Source organism: Emys orbicularis, chromosome 2, assembly GCF_028017835.1.
Source record: "Emys orbicularis isolate rEmyOrb1 chromosome 2, rEmyOrb1.hap1, whole genome shotgun sequence".
NCBI lineage: Eukaryota > Metazoa > Chordata > Testudines > Emydidae > Emys > Emys orbicularis.
Genome location: NC_088684.1, coordinates 113,258,258 through 113,276,602, shown reverse-complemented (window position 1 = coordinate 113,276,602; position 18,345 = coordinate 113,258,258).

Sequence of the window (18,345 nt, the reverse complement as noted above, 5' to 3'; positions counted from 1 at the left end):
GACATTTATGGAGACCTATTAATGAATGCAGCAGTGTAGGCCCAATTCTGCTTCCAGTGAAACTAAGGGCAGTTGACTTCGATGAGAGCAGATGCAGGCCCTATAAGATACCTGGCTAACATATAGTTTCATTTTATTCTGATAATGGTGGAAATAATAATAATAAGTCAAATATTGGAATTATTTAGAATAAAATATTTATAAAACTTCTTTTGATGCAGTTATATATGATAGTATTTGCAGTTAGCTTTTTGGGGGGGAGGAGGGTTATGTATTTGTATTTGAGTTTACAATGCTTTCATTTAATATATTTTATGTCCCATCAGTTTTTAATTGCTGAACTACTGAAGCAATTATTTGTTCTTTAGATTCATTATTATTTTTATTAGTATTATTTATTATTTTATATTTATATTGTGCCTAAAGGCCATTACCAGATTGGGACCCATTGTGTCAGGTGCTGTACAGACATATACTAAGTCCTTGCCCCAAAGAGTTTAGTGCTCCCTCCTGTAAGCACCTTCCACTATCACTGACTTCAGTGGAAAAGGAGAGTGCTCAGCACTATGCAGGATCGAGCCCCTTGTGAGCCTTTTGCTCTTTCAAGGTGTACCCTGAAGCTGCCATCTTGGTTCATCCTCTGATCTAAAAGAGTAACTGATGCCCCCCCCCCAATCTTGGCAAAGTGCCATACGATGAAGTCTATCTTCTCTCTTGTCAACATCATGTGTCAAAATATACAAAGTAAATATCCTTAAATCAAACGCTAATCTAAATTAAATCTAAATTCTCAAGCAGCATTTTCCTTGCTTTGCCTATCTGTACATTTCTGTTATCGATGGAAATATTTTTTGGTGAGCCTGTGTGGGTGAAGTGAAATTGACATTTACCCACCTTGACTGATAAAATCTAATCCTTTCAACCCTATCTATTGATTAGATGCATGTTCTTCTTGTTGATTTTTCTAATGAAGTTGTTACCTCCTTTTCAAAACAAAAAAAAGGGGGGGGGAACAAAAAAGCAAAATACTGTCAACTGAAGCATAAAAACAATCTTTAAATCAGAATGAAGTATAAGAAATTAGTGTGTGCATTCTAAATACAAAGCCAAGGAATTGCTTTCAGATGAAACAAAGCAGAAACTAGGTGAAATAAGAGCGATTGTAAATTGATTTTATTTCCCTAGCATTTTAATTCAGTAGGATTCTTGTTTTTGTTAACCCCGAAGGACTGTACTTGGTCAGCACCTAAATTTCGTGGGTTTCCCATTGTCGTTCTGCCTGAAACTTTACTCCTATGGGGATGAATTGGCTCTCAATACGTTTGCTGCTTCATCATAATGAAAGCACATATGAAAGGTGCAATGTGTCCTCACCCAAGATAGGCTCCCAGGATGAGTACGTTATAGTAGCACAGCCAATTTTTCTTGATAGCTGCTTTGTACGATATACAGAGACCGCATGCAAATGCAAGATATAGCAGATGAAAATGACAAACTAACTCTGACAGGATCAAATAGGGTAATGGTTGGTGAACCACAGAAATAAAGTTGCACTGCATTAGCCTTAAGAGACTTGGAGTCTTAAAAAGAAAGCTGTCCCTAATAGTGTGCATCTTGAGTGTTTAGGAAAGGACAAAGTGCCCAGGCATTGAAGGGGAGTGAGGGGTTGGCCACAACAGTACATTGAAATACTCTTGTTGATGTCTTCACTCTTCACAGCAGAAATGATCTCTTCTGAAGGTGTTTTTCTATTTAATATGAAAGTGTTAAAACAAACCCAGCCATCACTAGACATTTATCAGAAATCATGGCAATTTATTTGAAAGCATTACTTACGGCTTTGGGCAACTGCGAAGCTAACAGGATTGAAGCAATGCAAGCAGCAGCTAAAATTGTAGCCGCAGTTACCAAAAGAAATTCATTTACTGACATTTGAATGTAGCATTAACCCTCCATTAAAATGGCAGCAATATTTTAAAGAGGTTTTAATGCAAATGGCGAAGATGTTCTTTCTCTTTTAATCTCCAGGGTGCGTGTGTGTTGCTTCCATATTCTTTCACTACAAGTAGTAGAAGTACTATTCACATGCTTCTAATAGAAAAAACAGTTCAGTTTAGTAGATGGTTATAGGACTGACAGTCAGGAGACCTGGTTTTATTTCTAGCTCTGTCACAGACTCACTGCATGGCCTTGGGCAAGTCATTTCCCCTCAGACCTCTCAACCTGCCATGCCCCCAAATTATTCATGCAGGGAACATAAAATGATGTAGGATTCCTTCCTGTAGTTCAAACAACCCTTTCCGGAGAATTATGGTATGGCCCCTGCATCTGGCCACAGGTTAGGCCGGGAAAACCTGGATGAGCAATCTGCTCACTTCTTTGTATACAAGGAGCAACACTGGGAGAGACTGTGCATACCTCTGGGCCAGTTTCTCCAGTGCTCCTCCTGGGGTGGTGCAGTTCCATGCTGCTTCCTACACAAGACAGTGATGTGAAAGCCTTCACTTTATAATCTGTGTGAACTTTGGACACAAACCCCTGTGCTCAGGGTAGGACTCCACCTCTGGTGTACAAGTTTTTCTTAGCAGGACAATCTTTCCATGACATTTGGGCTGGAAGAGGCCTCATACTGTAGGTCAAGTCCAAATCCCTGCACCTGATGCAAGTTATTCTTTGCACCAGTCACGTGAGTGTGACAAAACAAGAGACGGTGTCTGTTAATGAGATGTGCAATGTATAATCTAAGCAAAATTAAAAGTCTCAGATGTGTGTGTTACAGAGAGAAAAGCTGAACTATCGAATTTGAATTCCTTTAAGACTATTAAGAGTTGAAAGTCATTTTATATGTCATTGAAAAGGTAATTTTCCCTGCATTTGCAATAAAGCCTCTCAGTATCATGAGGCATTAATCACCACCATTCAGCAATATACAAACAAATATGACTTTTTTTGTAGATTTGATAGAATTTTATTCATTCAAAAGGTTACACTCAACTAGCAAAACCCATTAATTACCACAAGACTGAACGTGCTTATTCCTTGGATAGGGAACCCTATGAATGCGTATGAACGTGTATCTGCCATACTCTCACTAGCACAGAAGCAATGGGAACCTCGACTTTGTGCTGTCTTCATGAATTCTGACAGTTTCCCCAGGCATTTTGCCCCCTCGTTCATTAGAATTGGGGGCCCATAGTACAGGTTTTTAACTGCTGCTCGGCCAACTCCACTTTCTCTCATGTTGTGCAACTGCCGGTCAGACAGATTTCTTGATACAGTTTTTTTCTGATGGAAAGCAGAACTTGTTTTTTGGTCTGAAAATTTCCTCAATTTCCCTCCCCTCTTTTTCCATCAAGCTCAGTTCTGTGCTCTGAAGATGGGGCTTAGCATTCAGGATTTTCACAGTTAAGTATGGAGACTCTGGTACTGGTTTCTCCTCTAGTATCTGTGACCATCATAGGTCAGCCCTTCAGTTGGTGTAAACTGGTATAGCTTCATTAAATGGAGCTGTGTTGATATACACCAGCCGAGGATCTGGCAGCATAGCCTATATTTTTGAAAGGAATTACTAGAACCATTTGGGAGGTCTCTGTATGCCTGTTTCTTCAGTTCTCTTTCACCTATTCTGTACCATGGGTTCTCCCTACTCATGCATTCTCTTTCTCCAGCAGAGCAGAGCTTCTGCTCCAACTCCTGCTACTCAGTGCCTACCCAAAAAAACCTTTCAATCTCACTTCTTCTATTTTCCTATTATTATAAAAGGAAGACTGCTGCTCCCAATTCTTCATGTTTACAGGTGACACAAGGAGAAAGGGGGCACCGCACACAAGTGTATGGTTCACACATCCTGGATCCGAGCTCTGGCCCTGAAACTTGAGTTAGCACTTTAACAGTGTGAGGAACAGAAACAGCAATACCACAGCACCATTAGTAGCCAACTGTTGGATCTTTGTAGTGCAATGTGTGAGATAGTTTGTGTGGGTTTTGCTCAAGTTTGCAGTATTTTGTATGACCTCTAGAGAACTGGATAGTTGCTCTGCAGGTCCAGCTGTGCAGACTCCTGTGATATGTATCCACATTTTTCAGTGGATATCGCTGTATCTGATTTTAACAGTCCCATACATTTACATTTTTAAATTTTTGTTACTTCATTTCCAGTGAGGAAGTAATATGATAGCAAGGTGGTTTTGTGTTACCAGGCCATACCTTGTTTTTCTGTCAGTTTTTGAGAATGAGACTGAAGGAAAGGGTCAAAACCACTCAATCGTTGTTGTTTATTAATTGAGGTCTGGCAGAGCTTTTTACATTCTGGCCTTATTTTTTGTTTTTCGTTTACATACGGAAAGAAAAAATAGAGTTCCCAGAAAATGAAAAGAGAAATTGGCTAGTGACTGTTTCTGATGAGGAGGAAATGGTGTTGTGCAGGATTAAAATAAAGGTGCCTCTTGGTGGATATATTTGGCATTACAGTGTCACTCTCCAAAAGTGCAGATTCTAAAGGACGAGAATACTTCAGAGACCAAGCCGCAGATCTTTTGCCACTTGCTGATGTTCTAAGATGCAGGCATGCTGGTTTATCAGAATATATTCCTCCAGGAAGGCTCTGTGGTGGGGAATATTTAACTGTGCATTGTACTTTGCTGCAGCTGTGGATTTTACTTTTTTTAAAAATATCTCAGCCGTTCCTGCATCGTCTAGTTAATTCTGTTCCTATTCAGATAGAGCTAATGACAGAATGTTGGGATAATTATATCTTCCATTTTCTTACTGTAGCTTCTTTCATCTTAAAGGACCCATAAGTATTTTACAAACTTTGGTCCGATGCGGCAGTGAGCTCCATGTGGATGGACACCTGCACAGAGCCCAGCTGACTTTATATATGCTGGGATTGGCCTGCATGGAGCAGCTTGCAGGATTGAGGCCTAAACTCAGTGCAGATGGAATTTTAGGAGAAGTTAGCTGTCAAATTAACAAGTGTCTAGTGAGCAAATGCGAACTGAGATTTTTTCAAAGGCTCATAATTTGGCCAAATTTAGGTGAGATTGCATAGGCAGAGCAAAAGGTACATCCCTGATACAAAGGCCACCCCCCTGCCAAATTTCCAGAGGTGCTGGAGTTTCTCAATGAAACAATAATAAGAATTGTTTTTAACGTGGACAAAACAGTGTGCGTTTCCTTAGCCATTTTCTCAGAAGTGGCTGACCCTTTATTGCTGAAAAGTTCAGCCTGAGGCAAGCACCTGGCATGGAAAATTTCAGCACAAATGGCTAAATTTTGGCAAAATTATAAGCACCTGGAAATAGGATCTTTATATTAGGAACTATTGGTTAACCTTAACTTTAGGTGGTGCTACCAGCTACACCAATTTAAAAAAAAAACTGTAGTACCCACTTTTCAGGACTGTTGGCCATCTGCGCACACCATAAGGATTGTCCTTGCTTAGGTAGCAGCCATCTACCAGGGACAGAGAATTTTCTCACCCTCCAGCAACTGCATACTTAGTAAAGAAGACCATACTTTTCCTAAGTATGATGGGGAACAGAACGGCTGCCCTTACATCAGGGGAAAAACAGAACTTTGAGTTCTTCTATCTGGGGATTATGATGACATTTGAAGGTGACCATGATAAAGAACTTGATAGGAGATTAGGAAAAGCAAACACTGCTTTTGGAAGGATGAACAACATCTAGTCAAACAGAGGTCTCCACAGCATGCTATAGATCAGATTATACCATACGATTGTACTAAACATGCTACTGTGTGGAACAGAGACTTGGGCAATGACAGTAGATAACAAAAAGAGATTGGAGCAGCCCATCACAGATGACTGAAGAAGATACTAAACATTTCATGCAAAGACAAAATAATAAATGCCACTGTAAGGGAGCTGGCAGAGCAGGATGTGTTAGAAAATACAATGAAAGAAGATTTAGGTGGTAGGGACATGTATACTGTCTGGAAGATGGGAGACATACAAAGCAAGGATTGAATTGGGTACCCAAGGGAGGAAAAAGAAAGTGAGGAAGGCCAAGGAAGAATTGGCAGAAGACCAGGACAGAGGATATTGAATGCACTGTCTTCAGCTGAGAAGTAGTACCATGACTAGCGAGCCACCATAATCAGTGGAGGAACTGGATTGCCCGATGTATCAACGGCAAAGGAGGAACTAAGGTCTAAGGCCGGCCACTGACTCCTTTCCTCTTTCTCTTTCTACTGCTCCCATTCTGTTTGATGCTTTGGAATAAACAAATCAATCCAGTGGGCATTTTTACCTGATCCCTCTTTTACTTTGTATGATGGTTCTTCCCCATCCCCCACCCCTTGAATTAGAGGTGGAACTGATACTGGCATAATGTTCAGTATGGAGGCTGCCTGAGCTCTTCATCTGCCAGCCCCCTTAGCATTGACTGTGCTCAGAAAGTAAACTACCAAGCTTCAGCCATATCTTCTCTTTGTAAAACTAAGGAGAAGCTGGCAGTGGTTGAGGCACCTGCTGGTTTTTTGAAGCTCTCTTTCACTTTGTCTATGGCCATCAGGACTTGCATAAAAATCATGGTAGGTAGTGGATGTTGCCCTTCTCTCTCTTTCTCCTGTCTAGTCAAATGGCTAATCTAGTCAAAGTTATCTTGGAGACTCAAGCAGAAAGAGTCATGGTTAGAACAAATGAACTAACCTTCCAGTTTTGGGCCTCCCACTACAAAAAGGATGTGGACAAATTGGAGAGAGTCTAGTGGCGGACAACAAAAATGATTAGGGGGCTGGGGCACATGACTTATGAGGAGAGGCTGAGGGAACTGGGATTGTTTAGTCTGCAGAAGAGAAGAGTGAGGGGGGGATCTGATAACAGCCTTCAACTACCTGAAGGGGGGTTCCAAAGAGGATGGAGCTCGGCTGTTCTCAGTGGTGGCAGATGACAGAACAAGGAGCAATGGTCTCAAGTTGCAGTGGGGGAGGTCTAGGTTGGATTTAAGGAAAAACTATTTCACTAGGAGGGAGGTGAAGCACTGGAATGGGTTACCTAGGGAGGTGGCGGAATCTCCATCCGGAGAGGTTTTTAAAGCCCGGCTTGACAAAGCCCTGGCTGGGATGATTTAGTTGGTGTTGGTCCTACTTTGAGCAGCGGATTGGACTAGATGACCTCCTGAGGTCTCTTCCAACCCTAATCTTCTACGATGTTATGAACGTTTGTTTGTGTCGGGTTGATCAGCAGAAGAATGCTGCAGTACTCTTCAGAAACATTTCACTTAGGGTTCCTGATAGACACAGAAAGGAGCTCCATATTTCTACTGGAGGATTGTTTCCTGAGGCTAAAGTCTCTGATTATTGTGTTGTCATCTCAGGACTACCCACCATTTCAGTCTCTACTGAATCTGTTGAGAGGAATGGCTTTCTGCCTGTATCTAGTTCCATGGGCTCAACATCTAAGGCTGTTGAAATAGATTCTTCTTATGGAAGACCTACAGATCAGAATCTTGGATATCAAGTGATGATCCTCAAGTAGGTCAAGATTTTCTTTGTACAGTGAACAGTCGCAAATAACAAAATAAAGGGAATGCCCCTGCAAGACCCCCAAAAGACTCCAGGGGATGATGGATTCAAGTCTACTGGTAGGGGCGCTCATACAGAGCCTCCTCTGGTCTAAGGCAAATGGTCCTCTTCAGGGATATCTTTCCTCTTTGGAATCTACCAGAGCTCAGAGCTGTCCTCCTAGCTCTGGTCAAGTTAGGAAAGGTTTACCAAGATCCTTCCTCTAACATTGTCATTGCTTACATAAATCATCAAGTGGGATCAAGTTGCACATCTCTTCTCAAGGAAACCCCCTCTTTTTCAAGCACACAAAATGCCATCTTCAGTTCACACTCTGAGAAAACAATGTGTACTAGTACATTGTATAAGCAGGAAGCAAACTTATAGCAGACAGAGGACTTGGAGCAGATCCATGTCTCAAACAGTAGTAGAATTGGCGGGCAGCGATTGATCCAGCGGGGATCGATTTATCGTGTCTATTCTAGATGCGATAAATTGACCCCTGAGCGCTCTCCCATCGACTCCTGTACTCCAGCACCGTGAGAGGCGCAAGCAGAGTCGACGGGGGAGCGGCAGCAGTCGACTCACTGCGGTGAAGACACCACGGTAAGTCGATCTAAGTACGTTGACTTCAGCTACGTTATTCACGTAGCTGAAGTTGTGTAACTTAGATCGATTCCTCCCGCCCCCACCCCACCCCAGTGTAGACTAGGCCTAAGAAATCTGCACATACACCTGTTCCCTGCAACAGAAAACCAAAGTGTTAAAGGCCTCTGCAACAGATAGAGGGGCATGGAGGAAGAAGCCCAAGCTGCCTTCATGATGAAGTGGCTCTTTCGTCCAACCTACACAATTCTTCGTACCTCTAATTTGGAGGGTTATAAAGAAAGTCACAAGGGATAGAGCGAAATCATCTTGATAGTAACGCAGTGGCCAAGCAGTTGTGGTTAGCATGCATGTCAGCTGATAGTAGTCCTCCAGTTGATCTGTCCCTGCAACAAGCCATATTGTCACAAGGCAACACCATGTCATGATCACAACCTAGCATTGGTATCAGCCTGGCTTGTGAACAGCTCCTCGGACAAATCTAGGTCAATACACAGAGTTCTGGCTACTCTTCTAGAGAGAAATCCAGACCCCACTGAAATGAATGGCAAAACTCCTATTAACTTCGGTGGGGCCAGGATTTCACTCCTGGTCTTTGGAACGGAGGACACCTCAGCTATCTACTACAGAATCTGGACAGTCTTCATTTTCTGCTACAGGGACAGGAAGTTTGGTGCTAATGCCATTGATGCAGATACTGGCCATTCAATTTATATTTTTGATTAATTTCTTGTTTAAATTTTAAATTATTCAAAAGTTTAGTTTGATTCATTTTGTTTGCCCTTGTACTTTCAGATTACATTTTTGGAAGATTTCAACTGGAGCTGTGGATAAAAGAAAGAAAGGGAGGCAGTGACTGAATGGTAGGAAAATTCTTCATCCCTGGCAGATGCCTCCTACCTGACTTGGAACTGGAGTGGGGTGGAGGGAAAGAAATTCTCTTTTATGGTGAACTCTGATATAATGCAACTTAATAATAGTGAGTCTACTCAACTTCACCTAATTGTGAAAAGGAATTAAGTCCCGAATTAATGCATTTCCATGGGTTTTTATTACAAGTAGAGTGAAATTGTATTACACACTCCAGATTTTACAATGATGTGGAAATCATGTTGCAGTACCTTCACCACCATTACGTTATAACTATAAACAGACCCTTTAGAATAAGACCTTTTGAGATTTTTTTTTTTTTTGTAAAGTGCATGTTAGGCAGATTAGACAGCCAAATCCCTGACTCAGCATTCAGCATTTGTTACCGATAGTGAATTTCTGCTAAGTGCAGAGTCAATTTATTTTCTAGGTGAGGGTTGCTTTGTGCACCCTGCAGAAAGGAGAGCTTAATTCCAGATGTCATAGGGGAAGCCACGGGGAGGACCAGCCATTAGTAATTGTTCTGCGCAAGGAGATTGCATGATGGTTGGGGCACCAGATTTCCCCTGCTATTGAGGACATTTCCCCCTTTTTCTCAGAGATATAGATAAATACCTACTGTTTCTTCCTTCTCCATAGAAATTAACATTTTTATGAAGGTGTATATATCAAGAATTTAGCTATCTAATCTAAGGTTTTTGCCTTTACAATAAAAGCAGTGGCAATGCCAGCAGTGTTGGTTCCCAGACTTTGAGCTCCTCCAACCACACACAATGAAACAGAGTGCAGCACAGTAAAATGCAGTATACTTTAATACTTTGTGAGGAAGGCCCTTTATCTCCTTGGGGCCTTTCCCATTAGCCTCCTCTGCTTGCTGCACCTTCTCCATCTGGTCTTTTGTGTGCTCATCTTCACCAAGGTCCTGGCAAGCTGCATCAGCTAACCAGATGGCTTGTTTGTCAGGACAGAATCTAGCTCTTCATGGAAGGGCAGCCTGGGAGGTCGGGTTATTGTCCCAGCACCTTAATAATAATAATAATTAATAATTAATACCTAGCTTTTCTCTGGTGCTTTTCATCAGTAGATCTCAAAGCACTTTACAAAGGAGGTAAGGATGTTGTGCTACCACTGCTTTGCACTGTGCTCAACGTCCTGACACCTTATATAGGCCTATTGGTTGTGGGCCTTAGAGGCCAGGTGTGCCCTAACAGTCTCATTGCTCCAAATCCCAAGTAAGACCCTCATGTTGGCCTTTGGCCAGCTCATAGCTTGACTGAATGCTTTCCCTGGAGTGGGAAGTGAATGCTGGTGTTCACAAGTGCTGTAGTTACCTACAGCAAGTGCTGTACATTATATACTAGTAAAGGATTTCCTGTTACTCAGTGGAATGCCTGTAGCAAGGAGGAATAGAAAGCTGGGGGAACCTGATAGGAAACACTCGCTGTGAAATGTGAAGTGTGGCGTTGTGGGACGGAGTTGGGAGAACTTGTGTAGCTGTACCGTTGTGGTTTCGTGTCCACTCTGGTGAGAAACTGTTGTAGAATGCACATACTCAGCCAGATCTGAGCTAAGGACCTTGTTCCAACAAATCTGTACACAGACTTGATAAAAGACAAAAGTATGTGGGGAGTGGGGAGGAAAATAGATAGATGTTATGACTGTGTCTTGTCTGAGTGATATATTTTTTTAAATTTAAGAGTCAGGAGGACGACTGTAAGTTGGGTAATGGTGTTAAAATTGTTGGACTACAAAATAGAATCTAAAAAAATCTAAAAGGGGAAGACAATGGTGTACCGTAGGGCTTTGGAAAATATGGGATGGTGAACTGGAGCTCCCTTAATGCATCAGCCCATCTGTCTTGCTAGTTTCTTTGCCTTAATCATAGACTTCATGAAGTGTCTAATTTTCTTTTTTTAGCTTTCTGTCTTCCCCTTGTGCAAAAGTTAAGGAAGGGAAATGATTGGAGCTGGATTTACTTTTACATGAGAAAGGAAAAATAGTATTAGAAGAAGTTAATGATTGTGTTTGCGTGTACTGTAGATATAAGCTATGTCTACACTGGGTTTTTTGGGGGGGATGGGGGGAAAATTTTCCAATATTGCTACCAACGTGGCAACTCCTCTGGTGATGGTAAACAGTGGGAGTGCTAGTGTTGACCAGCCTCCAATGGTTGCTAGTGATTTTAATGCTGTGTTGTCTAACTCTGCTCAGAGCAGGTCTAAACAACATGGGGTGAAATCCTGGCTCCATTGACTTTAACAAAGCCTGTATTTCAACCATCGCATTTAAAAATGGCAGGGGCTGCAGGACCATCACTAGTACTTTTACTTTTGCTACTATTAGTCATTAGCTATCGGGGCATAGAAACTTAGGGACAGATACAGCTCTCTCTTACACCTTTGTATTTCTGCAGCAAATCTGTTAAAGTCCATGGAATTACTCAAGGTTTATACCAGTATATATAAGATTACATTCTGGACCCAAAAGTTATAACCTTTTTGTTACTGTTCAGTGGCCTAGATGAAATGAGTTTTCAATCTCCATGCGGTTCCTAGTTGAATTTCTATTGCAATACATGGAGCTGCATCAGTTTTTAGCAACAGTGGGAAATTTTTGCCAAAATCCGCAGTGTAGCTATGGCCACATACTTGCAGTATGTACTATGTGGAAGACACTGATTGACATTAATTAGGAGTGGGTGGTGAGAAAGTGTAAAAATAAAATTTCTTTCTGCAAGGTTTACTATTAGAAATAAAGTATGTGATGTAACACCAAATGTGTGTGTGTGTGTGTGTGTAGAGGAGGTTGCCAATTCATCCTTTAGAACAATAGTGGGAGTTAAACATTACAGGTTTGAATGTCAATAAAAGTCTGGGAGTGCAACCTGTCTGTTGTGCGCTGCTCAGTATAATGTGCTTCAAATTTGTTTCTGTTTGTTCGGAGCTCAAAATGCCTTGGGGAAAAAAACTAATGCTGTAGAATGGAATTTGTGGCAGAAAAACTGCTCCAAGTACTTTGTGTTATTACCTAGGATATTTTGGGGACAAATCTATTCCAGAAGGGAAGGACAATTTTGTCTGTAAATTGTAGCAGGAACAGCACATTAAAATTGAATAGGTCGTCAAGTAGTGAGTAGGTATAGTCCTGACTGATAATATTTCTCAAATCCTTCTCTATATGTATTCTGAGGGTAAGAAGCAATGAATGGGTTCCACTGGATTAATGATTTGTGAAATACATTTTTATGTATGTCCAACTTTTCTTCTGAAATATATGGGCATTCAGCTGTGTCAACCTACATACATATCCATTGGCAGTCTATTGGGCTGCATTAATGAATCCAAACCCAAAGGCTCTGTTCTCGAAGAACTGTCTTATGTGCAAGTATCTAGGGTTTATGTGTGTGGTGTTGGTGGAGAATTTTCTGTGGAACTTTTATACAGCGCTGTGTGTGTGTGTGTCAAGGCTGTATCCCCACTTTGAACTTTAGGGTACAAGTGTGGGGGCCTGCATGAGGACTTCTAAGCTTAACTACCAGCTTAGTTCTGGTCTGCTGCCACCATTCCCTATCCTGGGAAGCTTTGAGAACTTTTTCACCAATTCCCTGGTGAATACAGATCCAAACTCCTTGGATCTTAAACAAGGAGAAATTGACCCTTCCCCCCTCCTTCCTTTCACCAACTCCTGGTGAATACAGATCCAAACCCCCTTGGATCTTAAAACAAGGAGAAATCAATCAGGTTCTTAAAAAGAAAGCTTTTAATTAAAGAAAAAGGTAAAAATCATCTCTGTAAAATCAGTATGGAAAATAACTTTACAGGGTAATCAAACTTAAAGAGCTCAGAGGACCCCCCTCTGTCTTAGGTTCAAAGTATAGCAAACAAAGATAAACACTCTAGTAAAAGGTACATTTACAAGTTGAGAAAACAAAGTAAAACTAAGACGCCTTGCCTGGCTTTTTACTTACAAGTTTGAAATATGAGAGACTTGTTTAGAAAGATGGGGAGAACCTGGATTGATGTCTGGTCCCTCTCAGTCCCAAGAGCGAACAACCACCTTAAACAAAGAGCATACCAAAGCCTTCCCCCCCCCCCCCAAGATTTGAAAGTATCTTGTCCCCTTATTGGTCCTTTGGGTCAGGTGTCAGCCAGGTTACCCGAGCTTCTTAACCCTTTACAGGTAAAAGGATTTTGGAGTCTCTGGCCAGGAGGGATTTTACAGTACTGTACACAGGAGAGCTGTTACCCTTCCCTTTATAGTTATGACACGCCCCCCAAATCACAGATAGTGTTGGACGTCCGGTTCCACACTGGCTGTGATTTTTTTCCTGGAGCTCTAGGAGAAAACAGAGTTAATAAGACACATCGGGTTTCCACCTTAGGGCTCTGAACCGCCAACAGGCATGCTCAGGTGTTAGCCCCATTCTGATTCTGGCCTTGTTTTTAAAAAGTTCATAACTGTTCATGTGTTCCTTAGGCATTTCAGCCGCCACCTCTGCTAAGGGTCCACTGAGCTGCGGCCTCAGCTCTACCATGTACTGGGTTGGAGTGATGCTGTATCCAAGGCAGGCCCTTTCAAAATTTTCTAAGAAGGCCTCAGTATCATCGCCTGCCTTGTAGGTGGGGAATTTCCTGGGATGGGAAGTGGTACCTGGAGAGGAGTTGCTAGGATGGTCTGATGCATCCTGCTTAGCACTTGCTACTTCCAGTTCATGCTTCCTTTCTTTTTCTCTCGCCTCCTCTTTGGCTTTTTCCAGCTCCATCTCTCTCTTGTGGGCCTCCTCTTTGGCTTTTTCTTCTCTTTTATGGGCCTCTCTTCAGCTTCTTTCTCAAGTTTTTTAATTTGAAGCAGTCTCTGATGTTTTCTTTCATTTTCTTCTGCTTCTAGTCTGGCCAGTTCTAGTTTGTTAGCTGCTTCACTGGTAGTCATTTTCCTGCTTTCCTGTGCTGGGCCACACCCCTCTGCAGTTGACTGACACTGGGATGTACTCAGCTCTGGCTGCTGCTGAGTTAACAGAGACTTTCTAACTAGCTACTCACGAGGATGTAAAAAGAAAAAAAAACAATTCAGCTTGTAAATTGCCTTTACCAGTCAAAGTTTGCTCACTGATTGAACCCTTCTCTTAACAAAGCCCCTTGTTAAAAAAAACTTAACACCTCTGCCTTCAGGCAAGGAGAGATAAGATATGCATCTACCTTCAGCTCTGCTTCCCAAGCAGCTAGAAGGAAAAAAAAATCTTACTGGCTTTTGGGTTTAAAACGATCTCCACCGCTGTGCCACCATGTCAAGGCTGTATCCCCACTTTGAACTTTAGGGTACAAGTGTGGGGGCCTGCATGAGGACTTCTAAGCTTAACTACCAGCTTAGTTCTGGTCTGCTGCCACCATTCCCTACCCTGGGAAGCTTTGAGAACTTTTTCACCAATTCCCTGGTGAATACAGATCCAAACTCCTTGGATCTTAAAACAAGGAGAAATCAATCAGGTTCTTAAAAAAGAAGGCTTTTAATTAAAGAAAAAGGTAAAAATCATCTCTGTAAAATCAGTATGGAAAATAACTTTACAGGGTAATCAAACTTAAAGAGCTCAGAGGACCCCCCTCTGTCTTAGGTTCAAAGTACAGCAAACAAAGATAAACACTCTAGTAAAAGGTACATTTACAAGTTGAGAAAACAAAGTAAAACTAAGACGCCTTGCCTGGCTTTTTACTTACAAGTTTGAAATATGAGAGACTTGTTTAGAAAGATGGGGAGAACCTGGATTGATGTCTGGTCCCTCTCAGTCCCAAGAGCGAACAACAACCTTAAACAAAGAGCATACCAAAGCCTTCCCCCCCCCCCCCCCCCAAGATTTGAAAGTATCTTGTCCCCTTATTGGTCCTTTGGGTCAGGTGTCAGCCAGGTTACCCGAGCTTCTTAACCCTTTACAGGTAAAAGGATTTTGGAGTCTCTGGCCAGGAGGGATTTTACAGTACTGTACACAGGAGAGCTGTTACCCTTCCCTTTATAGTTATGACAGTGTGTGTTTGTCTCTCGCGCGCGCGAGCGCACATACGCAGATTTTACATCCTTTGTTTAAAAAAAAAAAAACGAGGGGGGAGGTGCAGATCTGTAGCCTGCGTGAGTCAGTATAGCTCTAATCAGGTGGCTGTAGCTATGCTAGTTTACACCATATCTGCTCCACAAAATTCAGGGCCTTTCAGATTTGGCCTGGGTTGATACTAACCAAGAGCCAGATTCTGCTCTCTGTTACACTGGTGTAAACCCATAACAAGCCCACTGAAATCCTCTGAATTGCTCCAGATTTACAGTTTACACTAAGCCTCCGCCCCCCCCAGCGCCACACCACCGAAACAAAAAAAAACCCCTCGAGCACAAGGTACAGGCACAGAGAATCGGGCCATTAGGAGTTGAAATCTCATTTCTGTTTAATGACCTCACCCAGCCATTTAAAACCAGGCAAGTGGTTTGTGGTAAATGAATGCATTTAAGGTTACCGTTTGATGTTTTTTTATTCCTTTAGGTCCTGACTCTACAGTCTTTACACAGGGAAAGCTTCAACTGAAGTCAGGGATTGGGAATTTTATCAAAGTGTCACCATAGGCCTCTTCCCATGTCTCGCACATTGCTACCGATCACCATGCAATGTTAAACTTCCAGGACTTGATTCTCATATACACAAGGTGATTTTACACTGCTCTGGCAGTGTAAAGAGGCCTTGAAGTGGGTGTAGATTACCTGGTTCCTGTTTACATTAAAGGCCCCTTTTATATTGCCAGAGCTATGTAAAGTGGTGTAAATGAGAATCAGATGCATTTAAAAAACAAAAGGTAAATGAAAAAAATGTGTATGTAAAGTGTTCTATGGATATAAATCCTTCAGTCATTGGATAACTATTTATAACTTGAATTAAACAGCTTAGGCTGACATGTACAGTTCCATCAATTTTTGGGCGGGGGGGGGGGGTGGATGGTTTATGGATAAGTGGGAGGAAAATCTTTTCAGTAAATACTTTCTAGGGATGTGTCATTACAGAACATTCCCGTATTTAATTTGAAATAAAAAGTATTGTTAAAAATTTTCCCTGAGCCTCTTTTAAAGCCAGTGTCTGTTCAGTTTAGTCAAGATATGTGTGTCACAGTTATCATCCTGTTCTCAATTCCTTGTTACAAACCGTACAGCATCAAACATCAAATGGTCTTGAATACAACACACAGAGACGGCCTAAAATACTTTTTAATCTACTATACTAGTACATTGTTGTACTGTAAGTGCTTTCCCAACAGTGTTTGTAGCACAAAATAATGTTCTCACAGTTCAAATGCTTCAGAAGTCAGCAGTAACCACCTTTGCGTATAGGCTAAGAACCTGGAATATCCGGTTTCGTTTTGAAATGGCTTTCTTTTATTTAATTACCAGGTTTTTACCTTTTTAAAAAAAAGTGGCTATACTGGAAATACTGGCACAGCCATAGGTATATAGCAGTGAGAACAGTGCTGCTATTATGTCTGGGATGGGTTTAAAGCAGCGATTTTTTTTAAATTGAATTTTTGGCAGAATTTTGTTTTGTTTGTGAACTTCAAAGTAAACTATTTCCCCCCCGAAAACTACTGCTTTTGTATATTTGGGAAGGAGCAATCTCTCCTTCAAGAGATAATGTATAAGTACTAGGAACTGTATATCTCCTATCTATCTAAGGTACGTATGTAGCCTCTGTTAACATAGTATCTGAGTGCCTCGCCATCTTTAGTGTATGTATCCTCACAACACCCCTGTGAGGTAGGAAAGTGCTATAATGCCCATTTTACAAATGGGGATCTGAGGCACAAAGAGGCTACGGTCTGGATCCACAAAGGGACTTAGGTGTTGCAGTGCTGAGCATCGCAGTGTCTAAAAGTCAGGTGCTATGAAAATCACTGGAACTACACTGAGATCCGCAAATCCTGACTTACGTGCCTAGGCTCCCTATACAATGAATGAGGAGAAATAGATGCCTAAGAATGTGATCCACAAAAGCCGTCATGCCTAAGCCAGCCAATGGCGGATGCTGAGGAAATGGGGAATGCTAAGCCCCACCCCTCTCAAGGAGGTAGTCGTCTAAATTTGGCTGCCGGGAGGTGCTAATCTCTGCTAGTGATCCACAACCAGGAACCCCTCTCCTGGATTTCTTGTGAGAATGAGTTAGGCACCTGCCTCTCAGTCCACACAAAACTGTGGCAGCAGGAAGTGGTGCTGCTTACTGCACTGATGATGATTTAGCACAGTGGTTAGAGAACTCACCTGTGATGTGGGAGACCTGCGTACAATTCCCATCTCTTTTCCTGAGGGAGAGAGAGGATTTGAACTGGGATCTCCCAGCTCTGTGAAGAGTGCTCTAACAACTGAGGTGGGGCTCCCTCGGTCTCTCCCGTTGAAGCATTTCCAATTTGGATAAATAATTAAAGGCTAATTGGAGCAGGGGGACTGAACTCTGGCTCTCCTCCCTCATGGGTGGGTGCCCTACCTGCCAGGCTATAGAGTCATTCTTTGTGTCTGCTCCAATGTCTCTGTACGTATTTACCCGCAGTGGAACAGCTTCAACAGGAGAGACTGAGGGAGCCTCATGTTAGAATATCCTATAGCTCATGGTTAGAACCGACCCCTGTTCAAATCCTTTCTCTACCTCTGGTAGAGGGGAGAAATGAACCCATGACTCCCACATCCTAGGTGAATGCTCCTACCCCCCCGTCAGATTTTGAATGGAACCTGTAGGCAGCCTCTGAGCATCGCTACTTGATGGGGCCCCACAAGCGAGATAGGCACTCTTCTGCTTATCTTCCCCCAGTTTGCAGATCGCCGTGGGGCTTAGGTAGGAGATAGGCATCTGGATGCCTAAAGAAGGGCAGCAGTGCACATGCCCAGAGGCAGAAACTTAAGTGCCTAGGGAACTTTTACCCTGAAAACTGAGGTGCTGGGTGAGTTTAGGCACCTACAGGGTTATGTGGTAGCCATGCAGGAGTTTTGTGGATTGCACCAGTGCCTAAAATTGGGATTTAGGTGCCTAAGTGATGTACCCAAGGTCACACAGGAAACCTGTGCTAAAGCAGGGAATTAAACCTAGATTTCTCAGGTCCCAGGCTGGCACCCTGACCACTAGACAATCCTCCTTCTCTTCTCTTTAGTTTAGAACTCTAGGAATTGGGCTGAGCCTAGCCATGAACTATTGTTGTGAGGGCATCTGTGACTAGACCACTAACTCATCTGCAGTGAAACGCTGTTAAAAGGAATTCCTTTATGTCATTAAAATTCATTCAGGGAGGTCTCTCTATTGGTGGAGTGAAAAGGTGGGAAGAGTTTTTCCTTTCA